General features: G+C 35.1%; 1 long non-coding RNA gene across 1 annotated transcript; it reads left to right on the top strand.

The window, feature by feature from the left end:
- Positions 1-3,617: 3,617 nt before the first annotated feature.
- Positions 3,618-5,401, top strand: LOC122300369. The gene is made up of 2 exons (XR_006240016.1): positions 3,618-4,007; positions 5,043-5,401. It is a non-coding gene; the product is annotated as an uncharacterized LOC122300369 (long non-coding RNA).
- The last annotated feature ends 682 nt before the right edge of the window (positions 5,402-6,083 follow it).

Genomic DNA, 6,083 nt, shown 5'->3' with positions numbered 1-6,083 from the left:
CACAATCTATTTTTGTACCTGGACGATCAATAACAGATAACATACTGGTAGCCTCTGAGCTTGTGCATTTTTTAAGGCAGAAAAGGAGTGGCAGGAAAGGATTTATTTCCCTAAAACTTGACATGAGTAAAGCATATGAAAGAGTGGAATGAGGATTTTTAGAAGCTATAATGGAAAAAATGGGTTTTGCTGAGAAATGGATCAAGTTGGTTATGGTGTGTGTCAAATCTGTCTCTTTCTCTATATTGGTGAATGGTGCATCAAAAGAGACCTATGTTTCCAACTCGAGGATTGAGGCAAGGGGATCCAATTTCCCCTCACTTGTTCCTAATATGTACTGAGGGTTTGATTTCGATATTGCAGCAGGCTGAAAGATCAAAACAGATTGAAGGAGTGCAGATCTGTATTGGTGCTTCAAAGCTAAACTACCTTAGGTTTGCATATGACTATTTGTTATTTTGCAAACTTGCAGACTTGTTTGAATTTACAACATTTACTTGGCATATATGAAAGGGCATCAGGACAGAAGGTGAACAAAGAAAAGACCTCAATGGTGTTTAGTAAAAATGTTAACACCAACCAGCAAGAAGAGATTCTGAATTTTTAAGGACCTCAGCAATATGAGAAGTACCTTGGCCTGCCTCTATGGTTGGAAAAGGGAAGAAACAAGCTTTTTCTGAACTCAAAAAGAAGGTATGACACAAGTTAAATAGATGGAAAGAGAAGCTATTGTCCCAGGGAGGTCAAGAAGTGTTGATAAAGGCAGTTGCAATGGCCATCCCAACATACACTACGAGATGTTTTAAAATACCATCTACTCTTTGAAGTGAATTAGAACAAATGATGGCAAACTTTTGGTAAGGTCAGAAGAAAGAGGATAGGTTGGAAGAGAATGTGTGAGGCTAAATTTTTGGAAGGCATGAGATTCAAAGATTTAAAAATTCTCAGTCAAGATCTTCTTACAAAACAGGCTTGGAGGATCATGACAGATGAGACCACACTGCTGCATAAGCTCTTTAAGGCAAAGTACTTTCCATCTTCTACTTTCAATAATTCAAGGTTGGGGTCTACCCCTTCCTATGTATGGAGAGACATATGGGGATTAAAAGTAGATACGCTAAAGGGATGTAGATGGAGAGTTGGGAAAGTAAATCAATTAAGGTGTGGACTGGTTATTGGATACCTAGCTACAGATTGCTACAGATCTCTATGCAAGGAATTAATGATGAATTCTAGTAGTTGATGATCTAATTGATGATGAGACAAATTGGTGGAATGTTGAGAAGGTTAGAAGGCTACTCCCACCTTCAACAGTAGGATCAGTGTTGAAAATCATGCTTAGCTCTGAGATGAGGCTTGATTGCATTATATGTGATCATGAGAAGAATGGCATGTTCAGTGTCAAAAGTGCATATAGGTATTTTTAGAAGCTAGCTAAACAAGATGAGGAGTGCTCTAATGCTGAGAATTAGTGTAAGCTATGGAGAAACTTATAGAAGATGAGCTGCCAAATAAAATAAAAAATTTTGCATGGAGAGCCTACTGGAATGGAATTCCAACCCGTGTGAAACTAAAGGAGAGGCATGATCATTAATGAAGCTCAATGTATTTGGTGCATGGATGAGGAAGATGTCAGGGACGCTTTATGTTACTATTCATTATTAATTCAGTCATGGCAACAAAATTTTAAAGGATTATTAAATACTGACATGAGAAAGGAATTCATACAAATTGCAGTGGATGTAATGTTAGTAGGACAAAATGGTGATATTGAAAAATTCTTTCTCATAGCCTGGGGTATATGGTATAGGAGGAACCAACAAATCTTTGAGGATAAAAATTTGAAACCTGTAACAGTTATTGAAGAAGCATTGACCATTGCTGTTCATTACAAGGAAGTCAGAGATGTTATGCAACAAAGGGAGATTCCAACTTGCTGTTAGCAACCTCCTTCTCAAGGGGTCTTAAAGTTAAATGTAGATGGTGCCATCTTTGAAGAATTGGATAAAGCAAGGGTGGTAACGCTGTTGAGGAATGAAATAGGTGGGGTTTTGTTCTCTGCAAGTAAAAAAGAAAATAGTGTTATTGATCCAATGGAGGTGGAACTACTTGCAATATTGAGAGGGCTGCAATTTGTATTTCAATGGGCATTTTAGAGCTTGTCATTGAGAGTGATTCATTGCTTATGGTTCAAGAACATAATGATACTAAAGAATCGAGGTCTACCTGGAGTAATCTGGTTTATGAAGTGCAAGAAATGATGAAGAAGTTTCCAAGGTGTTCAATACAACATAAGGGGCGTATGACTAATGTTGCAACTCATACCTTAGCAAAATATGCCAAGCATCTAGATTATTTGATAATTTGGTGGTACTCATTCCTTGAATGTATCTCACAAATTGTTTGATTAGAATCTTTAATGTAATTTATAGCTGTTAATGAATATTAAGTACAACTTTTCTTTTTTTGTCCTTTTCCTTCTTAGAAAGAGAAGCTCTTATTTCTCTCTAGAAGAAAACTCATCTTTCCGATCAATTTCACGGGAGAGGATGGTGTGAGTCTCGGCTCCATCTTCCTCTCCATCTCTTTTTCATTTTCCTTTTTCTTTCCATGACCTATATGTGAATATGCTTATAAGGGTTTTTTTTCCTTGCAGGTTTGGATTTTCTCAGATCTGCTACATTCCGGCCATAGAAAGTCAACACACGCCCCACCATGATCTTCCCCTACCACCGATCTGCTGGGATGATGTGAAACTGCACCCAAAATGTCGGCCCATGAACCTCACGCGAGGCTTGTTTCTGCGTGTGGTCTTCACGCACCACATTAGCAGATTGGCCTAACCCCACCTCCATCTCCTGGCATGTGGCCCTCACACGCCACTCCAGAGGCGTGGGTTGATTGTCCCTCCGCTACATATCTACTTTTTCGATGTTGGTATATCCAGATTATCGCTTTCCTTAACTCGTGATCTTGTTAAAAAGAATAAAGTATAATGTTGTTATTAAATAAATAAATAAACTATTTAGATTGTGCAACTTTCTTAAAAAGAATAAAGTATAATGTTGTTATTAAATAAATAAATAAACTATTTAGATTGTGCAACTTTCTTATTTTTCATTCATCTTGATTGTCAAACCATAGCGAAAATCAGATAAATCACAACTCATGTTTCAAGAAAGGAGCTAATTAGGGACAAATACCCTCAAATTAATGTATGATTTGTTTTACTTTTTATTATTTTGAAATACACATGATTAGCTAGGTACTTGCATTGAGAAAATTAAAAAGCATGCATGAAAACTCTAGATCTTAGTGTTAAAGGAAAACTAAGAAAAAAAGAAGAAGAAAAGAATAGAAAGAAACATATAAAAGGTTCCACTTATTGTAGTGTCGTTAAAGGTATTCTTCCATTGCCAGTCAGCTTATGTAATAGTCCAAAAAAAAAAAAAAAATGCCCAGCCCATGGGTAATGGCCCAACCTCCTCAACCCTTTTTCCTTCCTTCCCCCCCTTCCCCCCCCCCCCCCCCCTTCCCCTAGCTTCTCAATTCTTCCTGCAATTATCTCCCCCCCTTATCTCATCACCTTGTACGCCCCCCTATTTCATTTCCTTGTACACCCTCCCCCCCCAAAGTCATATCATTTCTTTTTTTTTATTCCACCATTTCTCTATCTCTCCCTACCCTCCGTATTTTACTCTTCCTCTTCAATTCACAAACACAAACCCTCAATCTCTTCTCTTGAACCACCATATCCATATCTCAATCTCTCTCTCTCTCTCTCTCTCTCTCTCTCTCTCTCTCTCTCTCTCTCTCTCTCTCTCTCTCTATATATATATATATATATATATAAATCCCCCCCATCATATACATACATGTATATATTCTTTTCTTTTATTTTTTCTCTTTAAACAGTAAAAATATTCTCTCTATATGTCTTTATATCATTAACCTCCTCTCATAGCCACTAGTTTGTGTTGTTTTATCACTGCCAACGACAGTTTTAGGTAAACTCTCATCCTTGATAATTGGTTTATTTAAGTAATCTTATAGATAAAGTTTGTAAATTTTAGAGTTGTGAATTGTTGAGAATATACCTAGTATATATTGTTAGGGTGTATGGAATAGGAAATTTATATTCAACCATGGGTGGTGGGTATTACCTATTATTAATCTAGGTTATGTCTATGTGTTATGGGTGAGTATAGACGTTATTTATGTTGAGTTATTAAAAAAATAAAGGCACTTTAATTTCTGTCTAGAAGCTAAATTACAACTAAGAAATTTGGGAGTTTTTCCATTTTGAAGGATAATCTTTTAGAACAAGTTTAAACTCATGATGATTGAGGATTGTAGAAAATTTGAGAGTTAAGTGAGATAATTTTTAGAGTTGAAGTTGACTGATTATAATGATCTTGAAATAGGTTTTGAGTAACGTTGGCAAAGGAATAAGATAAGTGGCTCTTTAATGGGTTTTTACAAAAAGAAATTATTGGTTTGTTGGGAATGGTGCACTTTGGTTTTATATTTCAAACTTGAGTAAACTTTGGATTTGTGTACATTCATATGCTTTTTTTTTGGTTTGGCTTGTGGGATTTGTAAAAATTTTGTGATGGTTGGAATGGTTGGAAAATGATATATGTTTCATCAAATTGAAGGTTAAAGGTGAGCATGCTATTTATTCTTGAGCCTATGATATAAATGTCTTTGTGATATATTCGATGTCCCTTGATATCTTTGTGGTATACTTGATGGCTCTCGCGGTATGATATTTTTGTGGTATATTTGATGCCCCTCGAGGCATGATATTTTTGTGGCATGATATCTTTGTGGTATATTGGTTATTTCCTATTATCATGTAGCCTTGAATATGATATTTGGTTGAATATAAAAGTTGAGATGAAATTGTATTGCTCACTTTATTTGGTTAGAACTCATTCACTCTCTTATAGTGAATAAAATTGTCAACTCCCACACCCCCATTAAATTGCTATTTACTGAGCATGTGACAGCTCACCACTTCATTCATAAATTTTTTTCAGTGCTGTAGAAAGTTCCTCCCTTTGAAGTGATAACTGTGGAACTTATAAAGATTTCAGAGGGGACTTGGTTGATCACTTGAGGTTGGAAGTTTTGAGGATGGATGGTTTTGTTACTTAGAGATGGTTTTGATTATACAAAGAGTGTTCTTTTGGTCATACTTTAGTTATTTTACAGTTTTTGGTTGGAGGATCTATTTTGTAAATATTTAAGAATTTAATAGCTCTAGTTGAACTTGTAAATGTGTTGGTGGGGATCATTGTATTATAGTTGTGAACATTTTGAAGTTATGTATATGATACATATTGTAAATAGGGAGAAAGTTATAATAATATAGACAGAACTCTGTCCGTTAATTATAGTTTTGGGTTTGGGGCGTTACAGCTTAGATCTTATTTAGAACTTGGATTGAATTGAGATTAATTTAGTTCAGTCTAATTTTAAATTGAGTCTAACATCTAAAAACTCAACTCTCAAATTATTAAACTCTTCTCAACTCAAAATCTTTTTACTGGTAAGATTCACAACCTTTTTTAATTTCTGATAAATATATCTAAACTTATCTTAACATTCAAATACGTTTAAACTCATTTTAAGTAAACTACACAAAACTTACTCTATTAACTCAACTCATTACTTATCATAAAAAAAATTCAATTTATCTCAACTCGGCAACGAGTATGATTTCTGATATTTGGTCTGCCCTTAGAAATTATTGGGTTTGCTTTAAAGACACGGATGTGTATATATATATATATATATATAATCACTTTCACACATGTTCAATTAATGAAGCCCATTGCTACAGTAAAGCCGCCTGTAGTGTTATTTAGATAAATAGTGTCAACAGCTAGCATTTATAATAATAGGTCCAAAAATCATAAACCGACGGATCGAATGATAAGATGGATTGTCACGTAATTAATCATGTAGTTTGTTAATTCATTGATAAAGACCGCATGCATGCTGTGGAATCAGCATAGCATATTCAATTCAATGTGCCAAATTGGTCGCTTTAAAAAAGTCTCAATCATTTTAGTTGG

This window comes from Carya illinoinensis, chromosome 2, assembly GCF_018687715.1.
Source record: "Carya illinoinensis cultivar Pawnee chromosome 2, C.illinoinensisPawnee_v1, whole genome shotgun sequence".
NCBI classification, from domain to species: Eukaryota; Viridiplantae; Streptophyta; class Magnoliopsida; order Fagales; family Juglandaceae; genus Carya; species Carya illinoinensis.
The sequence above is the reverse complement of the archived record's forward strand: the minus strand, read 5'-3'. Positions and strand labels throughout refer to the sequence as shown.